General features: G+C 40.0%; 1 protein-coding gene and 1 long non-coding RNA gene across 4 annotated transcripts in view; one reads left to right on the top strand and one right to left on the bottom strand.

The window, feature by feature from the left end:
* Window positions 1-16574, bottom strand: part of LOC100645483 (somatostatin receptor type 2) — an 84119-nt gene that overhangs the window by 58998 nt on the left and 8547 nt on the right. The gene's annotated exons all lie outside the window — the stretch shown is intronic.
* LOC125384709 overlaps window positions 1-16574 on the top strand; it is a 121467-nt gene that overhangs the window by 97781 nt on the left and 7112 nt on the right. The window contains exon 3 of one of the 3 annotated variants that reach the window (XR_007223414.1): window positions 4941-6096. The exons of 1 other annotated variant lie outside the window; for it this stretch is intronic. This is a non-coding gene — a long non-coding RNA (uncharacterized LOC125384709). Of the gene's footprint in view, window positions 1-4940; window positions 6097-16574 lie in introns of those variants that run through there. One more of the 3 variants, XR_007223412.1, reaches the window with a different exon arrangement.

The following is a 16574-nucleotide window of genomic DNA, read 5'->3' as shown; positions in this document are numbered from 1 at the left end:
CTATTCAAGAGCTTCGGCGTGAAAATTTACAAATCTCAGTCGTTTCTATACGTTAACTTCCAAGGAGAATATCGTACAAATAAATTTATCAGCATGATTCATCGAAGCAATCATCCATCAACCCCGTTTGCATCCTGAAGAATAAAATATTCAGGATCCTTCGCCTGGAAGGCGAACACGTCGAAATTACATCTCATGTTGCATCTTTGCAGTATATTGCCAGTGGCGAGGAACAAGATAGAACGTCTGCTTGGGAGGTAACAAACTTTGAGCAGTTTCTTCTAGATAAAGAAACGTCGGCAGTGGGTGTGTTTGAAAGCGGACGCCGTCATCGATCAAGGGAAACCAGACGACGCGACGAGTAGAAAACGAAGTCCAAGCGCATCTCATTCAGCTCGCGATATTTCCTCCTTTATTTTCCTCCCTTCGATCGTAACAGTCGGCTCGATATCGTAACGGAGAATAACGTCGGATACCGTTATTGCGTTGCCCGTCAACAGAAAAAACTTGGAAATTTTTTAATAATCGTTCCGCAATGCCGACATTTTCATCAAGCCATTTTACCTTCTTTTTTCTCTTTTATCTCTCGACGAAATGTGTTTCCACCTTTCTGCAGCCTTTGTATTATTTTGCTGTTCTTAGACCAGGTTTGCGTTCGTATCTCCTCGGTGCTTCGTTATTTCGCTATACCAGGAGAATAATTTTCTTCTATCTAACACGAACGGAAGAAGTCGCGTACGATAAAGATGTGGAAAATTTATGTAGAAATGTGTTGCATGTTATTTTATGGTAATGGTTCATGAAGGTTCAAGGAACGTGCAGTATGAGAAGAGTTTTTAAAAGGATTCTTATGTTGGATCCTCTGTCGCGTGTTGACGTGACTGAGTGATGGTCGCGAGTATACTTTTATTTGCGCGAGGCAAACCAAAGCGTAAAAAGATGAAAGGGTTAAAAAACGAGGCAAGCTTGTACGAAGAGTTTTGACGTATATTTATCACCATTAACTCGTTATAGGCTGATGCTGCGTTAATGCGATATCTCGTTCGCAATCTTCTCCGATCGATCGATCGACATTATCAAGTTCGATGAACATTTCTTTTTCCTTGCTGTTTCTTCCCATAATTTTATGAAATTTTAAAAAATTGATGTACCGTTAACGGATAATAAACCAACGCTCTGTGCTTAACATTATACGTAAAATTAATAAACTTCGTCTGGTAAAAAACCCACTTTCTTAGATTCTTCTTTGCAAGTTCGGCCTTTATATACAACGAAAGACCCTTCTTAAGGAAACGGGCGAAGAACGGTCTTAAATATCGTTTTATTATTCACCGCGTACTTTTAACTTTCCATCCCTCTCGATGTTGCTCATATTTATTCGGAAAATATCGTTGCCAGCCTTGGCTCACCGCACCCGTGTCCCTTCGCGCCATTAATAAATCATCGTGCATCGTAGAGGGTCACCCTGTCCCTTCCGTATTCTTCTCGACAAGCTGCCTTGGCCTCGTGAACTTGCTGTTAACTGGAAAAAATATCGGTGACTCGTCGAACTGATCGCGACACCGAGTAAAGCGATGAATCGGGCTTTCGGACGAAAGATAACGCGGTTGGTTTATCAGCCGAGAACGCCGTTTCCGTGAGTAGGTCGTGAATTCAGAGATTTGAGCGAGTTGAAGAAAAATGCGAGGTCCAATGAGACGCGATGTTGAGGGATTACTCGGTGATCTCGGTGGTTTCGCAGAAGATTGACCGACCTAGAACGAAGTACGAGGATAACTGTATTATCCGCTAGCGCATCTTGTTCGTCAGTCGACGAAATAATATTTCGTCGTATGTTTCCAAGTTTTTGATGTCGAATTTGCGCTGCGGTAAAGAGCAGATTCTTGAAAAGAGCGAAAAACCTGGAGCTTTCAAAGGATAGCGAAGTCTCTGAATTTTTATATCCGAGCATCGTTTGTGTTTGTAGCTAGTCAAAACATAAATATGAATGAAGCATAAAGTACTCTACTGTCGTTAACATATTAACGGTCTTATTTTAGCTGCGCTTTAGGTCTCGCGCATTTAATCTCAAATATATTATTCGACGCTCAATTATTCGCAATATTGAACAAGCGAATACAAACAACACATAATGTTCCGTAGAAATTAACACGAATGTAGCATAAAAGTATTGAAACAACTAACAACGGTCTAGGGTACTTATCAGAAGCATACTTATCCTTATTCAACGACTCTCCTCTCCTTTAAAACACTCGAAAAGGTAATTCACCTACCCTCTGTGCCCGAATAACACACGTTACACCTACGCGCTAGTTGCCCACGTTCTAACTTCTAATTTTCCACGGTCGATAGGCGAGATACAAGGGATTTCGCGGCAAGTTTCGTAAGCGTGAAGGTCTCAGCTCACTCGCGATCCGCTCGAATCTCTCTTAAGTTGTTCTCCGTCACGTAGACGCTCGTATAAACAGGGAGAGATTAAGGGAAACCAGTAACGTTCTAAGATAGACAGAAGAGATTGAGGATAGCGTGGAGGAATTAAGCCAGTGCGCTTTAATTTTCAAAGCGAAATTTACGAGACGACCTTATGATCATCGTCGCCATCTTCAGCATCGTTGAGTCACCAGTCGTCCTCGCTATTCTCGGCCGTTCGTGCTTTTCGGATGATTACATCCGTGACATTAGACGACGCCATTACCATATTGCTGTTCGTTTTTACATTCTCGTCGCTCTTGGTCGAATGAAAGGCTGAGTCGAATGTTTTTGCTGTAGAATTCTAGGAGATCAGACCGAGTAACTTCTTAACTAGAGAAGATTGAAAAATAGTGGCAGATTAAGAGAAGTTACGAAGCGGAAATACGGTGGAAATTAGAGATTAGAAATTTTTTTTCAGAATCAACGAATCGTTTATTAAAAATAAGATCTCGATCTTAGCTTGATTTGCCTTAATGAATAAAAGGTAATATCGCGCTACAATGGGAACTGTGCTTCAAGTTTAATAGAAGCTGTAGCTCGGTAGAAAATAAAAGACGATGTCAGTTCAGAGAAAGAGAGGGAGAGATACTTCGTTCTCCGCAAAGACAAAAAATAAAACAGTATTTCTTATTAGATGCCCTAATAGTTTCACTTTGCAGAGTGATAGATTCTTCCTTTCACCTTTTCTTCATTAACTTCCCGCGCTATCTGTGTCAGTTCGCACGCGACAAGCGGGACGAAAGGGGCGAAAAAAATACGAAGCACTATGCCTGTTTCAATTCGACTCGGGTAGAGTGAATTCCCGAAATAGCGCCGCCGTTAAAAATAATTACCCGACGTCGACTCCGTTTTTACGTTCGCGACGTTAAGGATCCTCGAGAAGGTTCAGCTGAGAAAAACCAGCCTCCCTTTCTTTATCGTTCAGAACTGTTGCTCCGAAGAACGAGGGGGCGGATTTATGACACGGGAGAAGCGTAAGAAAATATAACAGCAAGTGGTGGATCGTTGAAAGTTTAGTGTTTGGAAAAATGGATTTAACAACAAATGCAGTTGAATACTATACAGGAAGAACATGACAAGTAACGCGATAAATTCCTTACTTTTGCAAAGAAACCGATTCGTTCGGCCAGCACGAAACTTTGTCCCTTCGTCAGCAACTTTTTATAAAACTTACTATCTTTTTTATCTTTGAATCTAACAGCGAATTACGTCGTATTAAAATCAATCTGTCATCAAATCCTTTGATCAGAGAATATCGCTGATATCAGGAAGTCAAGAAAAGTATATGTACTTACGCTGTATTCCTCTGCGGTCTTCAATTTTAATTTAAACCCGTGGTAAAGATTACTTGTTTGCATGTAGATTGAATCGTTCGATTCTACCGACGACGGCGGAAACGAATCGTGTTTGCGATTCTTGGGAAAGTGGGTGGAATCACATAACAGCGAACGACAATTTTTATCATTAATATACTAGCTGTCAGCGGCAAGCTTTCTATCAAGGTAGTTATCTGGCACGCGTAATCAGCGTGCAAAAAGTTCGATAGTTCAGAGTTTAAGGGTATTCAAATAAAGCACCCACGAGGGGCTTAAAAATTCTTGTATTCGAGCAGGATTTCGCTGCATAGTGGATTAGCCTGTAGTTTCTGAAGTCGACTCTTTCTAATTATTTTTAATCTATTTATTTTTAATTACACGTGTAAATGAGAATTTAGATTTGAATCCAATTTACATTTATCGAGATTGATCCTTTCAAACCACCGTGTCTGATTTTATTCAAATTCCAAACGTTACTGGAATATTTCAGATATTACGAAGCTTTTAGTAATTCAGAATTTGTGCTGTTTGCTCGATTTCGGGGCAGAATAAACATTCCACCAAGGATGAAGACAAACGACGCGCTGTTGTTCCGGAAACTGGGGAAGGAGAACCGGATTGTATAATGAGTTTTCCCTGTGCTGATCATTTTTTCTTTTTTTTTTTTTTTCAGGAAGTTCGCTTTCCAGTTTTAATCGCGTTACCGAGAAATCCAAATTGCATTGTCTTTGCCACGGAGTAGATAACAGACGGAACACGATTTTACTTTTTTCCCTCGCAGAAGTTCTACAGGACGTTGAATACGAAACAGTCCTCTGTAGAAGAACACGCTGTGGAATTACAATGTAACGCTTGAAAGGGAATTCACGTCACTTCCAACTGACTCGGAAAGTAGCTACAATAAAATCGAACGATTATATTTCTCTTTTTATAACTCGAAGAGAGAGAAGGTCCCAAGGCAGCAGCTAAGAGCAAAACTGTAATTTCGGGAAATATGTAGTTTTATTGATTTTCAGAAGTGTGCAAAGACACGATTAATACGGCAAATATTTCATTGTAGTGCAAAAAATATATACACATAAATACTTCTCCTATGCTTACATAGATCAACGAATCTGCTATTTACTCGAAATACTTTCCTTTATGTTGCAGACATCGACTTTGTATTCTTGCGGTGCAGAGGCTTCGATCGAAAAAATGAAACTTCGAACATCGATAGGATAATAACTGATGCTTGACGCGTTCAGTGAAAACACAATGGCCCTTGGATTGTAGTGCTTCTCGCGCGATTCGATATCAGTATTTATCACCTGACGAAAAGCTGACAGTACGAACAAATAGCAGGGAAGCATTGAAAAATTCGGTTATTCTTTCGTTCGAGGGAAAAGCCAATATCTGCAGACAATCGAACGTACGCGACAAAGGATAACATTCGGTCGACCGATTTTCCGGATGTCTATTCTTTATGGCTCGCTAAAAGTTGCGTAAACTGTCAGAGCCATAGCAGTTCGTATCTCTTGTCGATATGCACGCTATTCTTTACACGTTTCTTTCTCACAAAGTCTAGTTGTAGAGATGCTGCGTAACGTAAAATATAAAATTATAAAAGCTATATTAAGTAATAAAAAAATAATTAAAAGTTCAAAAAGGAAAATTCTCTCAACTGTGAACTTCAATTTTCCCTCAATTCTTTAAACTCGCTCTGTATTGTAGAAAATTTCATTGTCACGGTATTGTAGAAGACCATACATCGCGTTTCAAGAAACTTTACGACGATGAAAAAGTCCTTGAATCCGTACAACATAAATCCTCCATAACGATCTGTGTTTAGAAACTTCGAATTAAATTGCCAAGCAATTATTATCATAAAAAACTTTAAATCGCGTGACATTTTCACTCGCCAAGACCAAAGGATGACAAGTAGTTATGAGGTAGGTCATCGAAAAGCATCCAGTGATGCTTATCGATTGTTGTTTCGTGAGACGCCAGTCAATATCCTGATCGTAACCATCAACGAATAGCCGCTTCTCCTTGGCCGTTCTATCCGTCTTGTAATTCATCGAATGTCGTCCGTTTCGCCATACTGTTTACAGCTGCTGTTTTATTACACGGTTGCGTAACGCTGATAAGTCGAGTAAGTGGCGAACGAGGATCATTCACGGAACGAACCAAGTCCGTATAGTTACACGGCTCGTAAAATACATCGTTGAAATAATGATTTGATTGTTAGAATGGGTAGGCCATGGCGAAGGCTGCTTTCACGCGCTACGTCCTCTTACAGCCTTATACTTGTCCGATCCGATGCATTATCCTCGGATCCACACTTAAACCACGGCTATCGCCTTTGCACAGATCTACCGATCAAGTTACGTAATTTTTATTGCGGGCCACACAGGTTTGGACATTATTTATTGTGCCCACCTACGCACGCTGTTGGAGGGGTGCACAGCGAAGAACACGTCGTCGAGAGCATTCGTTCTACTAATCTGACGTCTACTATCTCGGCGTTTAATATCGGAAACGACCAGAATGGTCATTAGGACTAATTCGTTATGTTTCATAGAAATTTTATAGCTTTACGAAGATGCGTTATTGCGAACTCGATCGATTTTTGGGAAAGTGTAAGCGCTTGTTGTTTCCGTAGCGGCACATGAGTCGTAGGACGATTCGAATCGAGAGTGACTCATGTTGTTCTTTGCCTCGGAGTATTAACACCGTTTCGGTGTACAAGACTTAAAAGTGAATAAACTCCAGACGAAATAATATCGCCGCTACGTGCAACCGTCAACCGGAGTCGAGTTCAAACTTTCCGGTACTCCCCTGATCGGTATAAATAAACGAACACGCTCTCTTGGACAGTTAGTATCGAGCATTCCGTAAGCATTGTGCAAACGACGATTAACTCTGTACTCCGTACTTGGAAAAATTTTAAATTTATTGGGCCATCACAAGTATTCACTCGTATCGTCATTTAAAGTAACACATTGTATCATTCACCACATTTCCTTGTGCTATGAGTAAATGTACTTCTTCATGAACTTCACAGTCGGATTTAGCAGTACAGACTTTATACTTGGTTGTCGGCGGATATGACGTTTAATCATCATAGACCTGATGAGTGCACTTTAACAAGCCTCAGGCGGATCTCTTCTCTTTTTTCCTTTTCGAACTATTTTCGAACTATTTCGAATATTACTATTCGCTCGTCCAGGTACATCTCGTATGTTTGTGTTGGTCAGCATCGATCAAAAGCAGAATTACGAATAGTTGGCGCACTGTTTGCGAGCAAAATTAGCATTGTGTTCACACACAGTGAAACTCGCGAACAGAAACTTACATTTCCGGTGAATTTTGCATGTTCACTTGCTCCAGTTACTCCCCTTACTCCAATTTCGTACGTACCCTTAGGAAGATTATTAATTATTAATTTCGGTTTTCTTCCTTCCATCGAGTTACAACACAGCACAATCTACGATGCATCGTTTTATGAAAGAACAGCGCTCGCCATTCTCTGGAAAATTCGCTGCTTATGAAAATATCTGTACTATGAACAATTTCGTTTCGAGATCTATTCGCTACTTATCGGCAAATTTCAGTGTGTACGCGGCATTACCATGCTCGAGTAACTTTCACGGCGGAGCAAAATGAAACACACAGGTTTACAACAGGATCATTGTCGCGCAACTGATTCTTTGAGGGACGATGAAGCGGCTAAAACGCTCGTGAAAACGTAGCGAACACCGCGATCCAATATTTTCCGCCTCATTGTTTTCGAGCTCGTCGGATCGCGGAATGTTGATCCGAAGTGGTTGTTCGCTTGATATTTCTTCGGGCGCAATCGAGATCAACCTCGGTGGATCATCGAACAGCTCAGGTATCTCGAGTGGCTCCGAGTGGCCGAATAATAGAGACAGAAGCAGCGGTATGGACTATTCTACTTGAAATCCAGGGAATCGAACAGGAGAGGCAGCTGCAACTACGACGCGCCGCTAGGAATCGTACTCGAGAGTACGTTGGTTTGATGCTGGAATCGCCTAGATTACTCTCTATTGAACTTTGACCTCGTCTACGCGATTCACTCGTAGCATGGATGAACTACTTCGCGTTCAACTCTGCTCATTAGAAAGGCGTGGTCGACTAACGAGCGAGTATGTGACGATTCAATGAGGAAATTGCGGGAAATGATTCTTGTTAAATGAAAGTTCGTATTTAAGGGTATCATACCGATAACTTTTGTATTATGGTTCAACTACGTCTTGGATCTTAGGCACGTGTCCAGCAAAATTTTACTTAGGACATCTCAGGGATTTAAAGGTTATTCTCGTTCGATGACATGTTGGAATATATCCATTGTATTTTCACTTGTAAAAGTTTACTTTTCTTTCTTTCTTTTGAATTTTGTTCTTTCTCTTTTTTTTCTTCGTTGCAATTTCTTTCTTCATACCTGTCCAAATGGTGTTTTATCGTTTTATCGTAGCAGCTCTCTTTTCGGTATCCCTACGATTCTTTCTTAAATTCTGGAATTTCTTTTAATATTCTTATATTACTTTTTATTAGTCCGGAATTGCTCCTTGCCAAGTTTGATTTCTCCCGTTGCCAGAGGATTCCCCCTAGAAATGAGGAAATTTTTCAAAGTTCCAACTTCATTTCGTTATAGAATGCACTCCATACCAAAATACCGTTGGATGGAAGTCCCTGGTGTAGTGAATTATTTTCAGCTATTATTCAAACAGGATATTGTCCGCGGAAGTGATTGGAATCGGAAGTGAATTTCTAGGAACAACATCGCGGTAATCGGTATGGTAGTTGATTGGAAGAATTTTGGACAAAATGATCGTCAGAGACCACTGATCGACCACGAAATGGCTGTTATTCCTGACAGATATTCGGTCAGGAGATAATTTGTAACACGAAGCAATTATTGATAATGCAGACGCTCATGGAGATGGAAGAAACAGGGATGGAACAGGGATGGACCTAACCCCAACTTTCTTTGAAGGATGCTTAACCTGGAATTGCATTTACCTGTAGACAAGTACTTGCAATAACTTTCCACTCGAGTTGATTATGCTTTAACGAAGTAGATGAAAATACATAACGATGCATCTTGATTGTGTCGTATCTTGCGACGAATTATCATTATTTTATCGTAATTTTTACTATTAGAAACGTTAAATAGGGATGTTAATATACATAGACTAACATTTGAAATAAATTTTCTGAAAAACAATGCCTCGCAGAAACAAATTTAGAATTTTGCTTTTTTCACATAGGATCACGCCCCTGTTGATCGTATCACACGGTGTACAAATATACGTCAACGAATGACGATATCTTTAGCATTTCACTCGTGTACAAAATTCCATTAAATTTTATTTACTACGTGTCTGACCATAAACGGACATTATCTACTTCGCGTAACCGCAGCCAGTCAGTCCATATTTGGGTTTGCGCGCTATAAATTTATTCTACGCGAAACTTAATCATCCATAGAGAAACGAAATTTACTTTATACGAAATTCTAACGCGTCCGTGCGCAAAGCTACCGAGACGAAAAGCTAACGTAAGTCTGGTTCGAGCACGGCTGACAATATCGCGACCGTAACTACGTGAAACCGCGTTCGAACGCGCGCAAAGTCGCGATGAATTTAAACCGAACTAAGCCTGCTGTCCAATACGCCGATATTAAATCATACACTTGTGATAGATAATGCAATCACGACTAATATGCATCGAATTTATACGCACACATTTTGCAAACAGTCACGTATGTCTCGAATTAAACGCGACCCTGGGCTGTTCAACCATCGACCGAAATTACTCCGTTTCAAAGCTGCTACAACTGTTTCAGCCACCATTAATTTATGCCGAATTTCAATGCGATCATCAAACACTACTGAAATTACTTTACCCTGATACCATCGAACGAGAAACAACTGAAACCTCTTTGCTCTAAACTCCGATCTAGTTACTAGTATTTGAACTTCGACTGACATCTGCGCGTGTATGTGAATTTCCACAGTTTAAATAGTAAGACAGGCTGTTTTCATGCTCTTAGGAAGTAACGACAATATCTTACACAGTACGTACTTTTATGGCATTTTCATGGAAAATCTATCGAAATCTACGTTCACGCAACGCATCAAATTTGATCTCTAGAATCTTTCGGGACAGATATTTTTCAAGCTTCTGTCAGAGATTTTGAATTTTTCGATAGAGAAGAATGGATGCTTTGTGGATGCCGAACGTATGTAATATTCGTTGTATCTTCTGTTGAAGTGGTCACCACTTCTACGAAAACTCTACATCTGGTCTTTTCAGTTTTCTCAAGCGCTCAAGCCATCGACAGCATATAGACAAAAGACTGGCACGAAGGCAGACCATAAACGATAGACAGGCGACGTTGGCTTTTCGGGGTTTTTCAGTTATAAGGTAACACTGCTAGCGTGCGGATCTGGACCAGCTCAAATTGTATTCCTACTTATTATTACACTTCTCCATTAAATATATATATTTTGTACTTTACGCTTTATCCACGCGTTTTCTCTCTTTATACATCTAATAACCTCAACATCTTCGAATACGTAGACATTGTAAAAGGGACTGATTCGAACGTCGATGGGATGTTTGCGATAGATGGAAGGGAGGATTGGAGCGAAATGGATTTGAACGCGTTAACAAGAAGAATACGCGTTAATATCTCGCTTCGAAAGAATTCATTCGTGTGTGAATCAGTTCGATCGATAGGGACGCTTCTGGACTGTTAACCATTTTGAACGCGCGTTGAATCGTCAAAATACATATCGGGTTTTACTAATCGATCACATTGTCTCGGATGTTCAGCGAGATGTCGCCTTTTTCTATTGGCGTGTTCGGTGTGGCCAAGCGGAAAATTTAACGAAAGGGTCCGTGCAATAAGCCATCCCACGTGGTCTATCGCTTTCTTTTTGTTTTCGTTATACCATTTTTTTTACTTTCGCGCGAATACTCGATAGAAGACCATAGTCGATTCTTTCTTTGTGCTTCGTTCAATTGTATCATTATTTTTTCTCGTTTTGTCGCCAAACGGACGGACATATGTCGCGTTTTACGAGATACGGAGGGAACGTCGGAGTCTGTGGGGAATAAAAGTCTATATTTTTTCATTTACCTAAAGCACAATATCATAACGCATAAAATGTTTCAATCCTCCTAGAACGTGACATATCGGTCTCTTTGTGCAAAGAAACATACACCAATGGGAATAAAACGGGAAACATAAATATATCTATCGCAGAAAGGTTTTTTTCTCGCGAAAACAACGTCGAAACTATTCATCAGAATTCCAGTAAACTTTTATTTTCATTCTACCGGCGAACATTTGCTTCTTCCTCCTGTAAGATCGTACAACCGATGGCAACGATGCGGCTCGACCCTAATTTTTCACATTTTCCTTCGTTAAAGGCCGTGCAGATTGAGCCGGCCGAGTAATTCGTTCGTTGCTTCATACAGCGATGAGAACAGATAGGATGATTCTATTGGCCTCGTCGTTGGGAGAAAATTCGAAATTACCATTATACTCGCCGACACGCCTGTAATCTTTTTATTGCGTGTTACACCTCCGAGCACGAACACGATTCTCGACAATTACGGGCGTGAATCGCCAAGATGAAAAGGGAGAAATAGAGCGATCGAACGATTCGCCGAAACCGTTCGTTTTTACCGTAATGGCCAACGGTTTCGTTCAATACTACCGCCAATAACAGTGTAATTACATTCAAATGTAGTTCACAATATGAATAATTTTCAAACTGTGAATGTTTAAAAGAAAGACGGATGTATTCATATTTTTAGCACTATTTATTTTTAAAAAAATTCATATACTCGCGTTTCTGTGCGCCACGCTTTTTAATTAGGATAATAAATATTTATATTCATATTTTGGAACGCGCATTCGCCAGATTATTCCAAAAGTTATTCCGAGTGGTGACAGAAGTAATCTGCATTTTCTGTTCCATAAATGAACTGAGTTACTTCGAAGTTGCCTCTGTAACTCGAGAAACAAGAGATGGTAACAAATTAAAATTCATGACGCAAGACCACCTTGTTTTATTCGACGAGCAAGATGAGAAATCGTGACTGCAGCGAAATAATTAATCGTGTCTTACCGTCGTGTTACGAACAGAACGCAGAGACCACGTTCGTTCGAAACTCTTCTTCGTCTGATCGGCGGATAACTGGTCGCTTTGGGACCAATATTGCCAACCATCGAGAATAATTTAATACGTCAATTTATATAAACTTAATGATCGCCATCGATGGATGACAAATAAATCCAGGAAGCCAGCTAGAGAACATTTTTGTTCGGGGACGAGGTTGTTATCAGCTCTGTCAAGTTGTAACGTGACAGCTGGACTATGCCAGCGAAGACGCGGGCAATCGTAGGGAATTCTCGTGACCTGTCATGATTATTCCTGTGGCAAGCAATTAGGATAATAGAAGCACAGTCGTACTATACGTAGTTTGATTATTCGAGTTTAGAGAAGTTTGGAAATGTTTAGAAAAGTTTAGAGAAACAGCAAGCAGACAAACTACGTTAGAAATAATCTCGCAAGAAAGACTAAGTGGCGGAGTGAAAAAGACAAAGGTCCATTTGATAGAAGAACTCTGAACTTCGAGACTAAATACAGTTTCAATAATTCCGCTCTGCGATAATCTAGTTATGATAGAAGTTTCCAACATACTATATCCAAGTTTCCTGCGTTTACACCTCTAATTCGATAACGAAACACGCAACGCGATTCACGAAAGGAATATTCGTGGCAGAGTTCGGGGAGAAGCTTTACAGATTTGAAAGCGGTCCCTACGGCGTTGCTGGAAACGGAAAATAACCGGGTAATATTCCATCGATGTAGCACGGCGTGCTCGCGCGCTCTTCCTTTCCACCCTTTCTTTCTCTCTTTTTTTCCTCTTTTTTTACATTTCCCACGCTTGAAACTATCGGCGAGGATAAAGGCGAATGAAATCCGGTGTTCTATCTGAAAGAGGAAGGGGGAAATATTCGTAGGAAGGCGAGATGTTATCCGCCAACCAGACCGCGTTAACCCTTTTATCGATCGGTCAGCCAACGTCTGCTAACAATGTTTGCTTAACGCCAATTCAACGGCAACGCAGTTCGTTAAGGACATTTGCTCTCCTTTCAATCGTGCGAGCAAATATCTTTTGAATGCAAGCTGGCTGCGTGCATTCTGCTCAAAGAACAGCGCACTGCAAACGTATTTTATCGTTTTCTCCTCTCCTTTTTTATGATTTCACAGCGACACTGCTGCTTTGAACGTGCGCGTTCGTTATACCGTGCCGGAATCGCACGAGTTTTATTTTAAACACGAAGCTTTGAGGTTGGGCTACTTGCCTGGAAAATATATCACGAAACGCGATTCGTTTTACCCTCCACTAATGCATTTTCAACCCTTTCATCCATTCGCCCGTACGCAATTTCGTAAACGAATCTGTTTTCAGCAAAATCAGTTTGATATTCTAATGTATTATGGTTCCTTTGCAAAAGCATCGGGGAATATATACGCATTTCTGTTATTTATAACCGACAAGGACAACATTTTCTTAAAGTCTAGAAGAGTATTGGTCGTAGAAGGTTTAATCGCGTCTTTGTTCGATTTGACTGTGTCTAAGAATTTAATCGAATACGTTCACGCTCGAAATTGTTTGTCGAAGGAATGAAATACACTGTGAGATTTTTCAGACGATACTTTGTATCGTTTTCGTGATAAAGACCACTATATTCTTCCTGAAGTAACATTTAGTAGAACAGTAAAGTAAACTCGTATATTTCTAGCCAAAATTTTCTAGCAGACATTAATTTGTCGTAAGATAAGCAACAAGTTCGTCTAATCGGTATGAATTACGCGCGTTATACCAGACGGCAAATTTCTACTTCTTTCTTTCATTTTATTTTTCGTACCAGGTAGTATTCAATTAACTGGTTTTTATTACTTGAGCAATTAACCTCATTTAACGATGAACGCGAGGGTTGGTTCTCACGGAAGCGCACGTGAGTAGTTATAGACTATATTTCGTTCTAACACCTTTTTCGTAAGCTGGCGAGTAGAGAACTCGAGGAGAAGCTAATTTTCGCTGTGGGATTTTTGGTTTCCGAAGTGTATTTGGCTACGCCTCTAGGAAAACTCGAAGAGCGCGATTAGAAAAAGGGAAAAAACAATTTCTATTACATGATATTTCTTCTACTATTTTTTGCGTATATTATATCTTCCGTTCTGAAATTTCAAATGAAACATACAAAAATCTATATCATATAATTTTATGGCGCATAAAATAATAATCCGATAGTGTCTTTAATGTTTTGTGATTGCCATGCCGAAATCACATGTTTCGCTCAGGACGCCACTGGAGTATTTTTATTATTCGAAGCATATAATGGCAAGATAATAATAAATTGATGATGTAAGACAACATTCTTTTCCAATGGACTGTTTATCTTATTGGTGGTCACGGGTGACCTCGGTGGCGCCTTGGTAACAGTTGATAGCGACATATTATAACGAGGCTTCGTTTATTTCAACAAACCATTCGCATTCGTTGTTTCGTCGTAAGCAAAACGTGCAGAATATATTGTTGAAACGTGTAGAAGATATTAGTAAACAGTATTTGCTGATTCTATATATAATAGTAAAGGTATGTTCACACTTTAAACTTCAATTATACGATTATAAAGCAGCATTTACGATTATTTCCTAAGTTGTGTTTATAATAATATTCGTAGATTACCCCTCAAAGATATGGATACAAACATAGTGCACCGTTAGATGCAAGATTTGTTCTCAATTTTTTTTTTTTTTTTTTTTTTTATTGATATTCTAATAAAAATGTTTAATCGTTCAGTGGGGCACTTTTTACTTCAAAGTATCTTCTATTTATCGGTTATATTCAAAATGCCCTAACTGTCAATTTTCATTCAATTTTTACAATTGTAAATTGGATTGGATTGGATTCTTTGTCAGTTTTCTAATATTACCTTTGATCCTGCTACTTTGAAAATTATGAATGAATTATTGTAATTTCTTAATATTATCGCCGATATCGTTAACTTAACAATTAAACGTAGCGCAATTAAAAAATTCTCGATCAAACGTCGAAGATTCCATCATTCAGGCAAATGGCAGAAAATTGAAACTAACAAGCTGTCTGAAACGCTGCAGCAGAATCTCCAGCAGCGTCCGGCCTAGTGGTCGATTAAGTTGGCCGATGAATTCACGGAGTTTCGTCGGTGTTTGTTGCGTAATATGTTCTACGAGCGAGTAACACGCGTACTAAACGCGATCCGAATTTCGCTGTAGGGGGTGGCGCCGTGTAACGCGCGGTGAAATCGCGTGAGAGTCAGAAATTCGCTTCGTCCATTGCTTTCGGCCTCCAGGCGAATTTGCCCGGCAATTTTACGATCGCAAAAAAGGACTTTAACCATCGCCGGCAATATTACCGTAAAGTAGACCCATTCAATTTACCGGCGGCATCGTGTTAATGCCGGTTGGTTTGTAAATTTCTGGGCAACCACGTTTATTAGCCCCTCGATGCCATGCAACGTCTTGTTTCAACCAGCCGAGGTTAAGGAAATTTCGTTCTAACAGTGAAAACTGGAAACTGATGCACGAAATGGAAATTCGAAGTTGAAAACGTATTTCAAAGTCGAATGAAAATTCGTCCGGAATTGATTTTTGATAAATTGCTATTTTATTGGCTAATTTTTGTGGCTAATGGAACGTATCTACTCGAATATTTTTTTTTTTTTTTTTCAAAACTGGTATAACGTACTAAAATTTGAGGACGACCAGTTTTATCAAAAAGAAACATACTTATGATTGAGTTAATTAACAACTCATTAAAGCAAACTGTGGCAGCGTATACCGATGAAAAATTTCGTTAAAATGAATTTGAAATATCAATAATAATTATAATTGTAATGGTGTCTATAAAATCAAGCTCTCGTTAACTGGTCTCCAGTTTTTACAACCCTCCTTGGAAAATCATGTTCTCAACAGGTTGTCAAGTTACATGGCGACCTATGAATTTTAAAATTACTATCGTGTATATCCAGATGAGAGGCATCAGCAGACGAACGTGAATGAAGGTTGTAGGGCTGGCACGAGTCGAAGAACGAATGCGCGAGTGTGTTTGAAACGTACCCGTCTGATGGCTTTTGTTGGACGAGTTCTATACAATGCCGCGGTAAGTGCATAAGTGAGATAATTTCGATTGTCCGCGTCAGCCGTTGGACACGCTGTAAAAGTCGACTCCTTTCATTCTTCGTTATTCGTCTCCTCGTTTTCTATTTTCCACTGTACCTTCAATCCCTCTACCAACTGCGCGCTCTTTGTGTAATATTCGTTTTTCTCTTTGCTCCTCTCTAGCGTACGCGTTCTCTTTTTCCTGTAATCCTTTCGCGTCCACCCTTTCTCCCCCTTTTCTTCTACATCCATTCACCCTGCTTCTCTTTTTGCTCATCCTTTATCCACTTTGCATACTCGACTCCTCTTTTTCCAACGATTCCAGATTATACGGAATCGTATTTGAAAGGCGAGAAAAGGAGCGACGAGTTTCTGGCCCCGATTCGACCCTAAATGACGACAGGAGTGGAAAAAAGTGATCCAAATTCGATAAATCTGTCTGGCGAGTGGTACGATTTGCACAAGTATATTCTTGGACATTCTGACGAACGGTAGGAGGCGAAAAATCGATCCGACCGCGTTCGATTTACATCACAAAAGGGTGTGACCT

The sequence above is a fragment of the Bombus terrestris genome, chromosome 3, assembly GCF_910591885.1.
Source record: "Bombus terrestris chromosome 3, iyBomTerr1.2, whole genome shotgun sequence".
NCBI classification, from domain to species: domain Eukaryota; kingdom Metazoa; phylum Arthropoda; class Insecta; order Hymenoptera; family Apidae; genus Bombus; species Bombus terrestris.
This window is presented reverse-complemented; position numbering and strand designations above follow the sequence as displayed.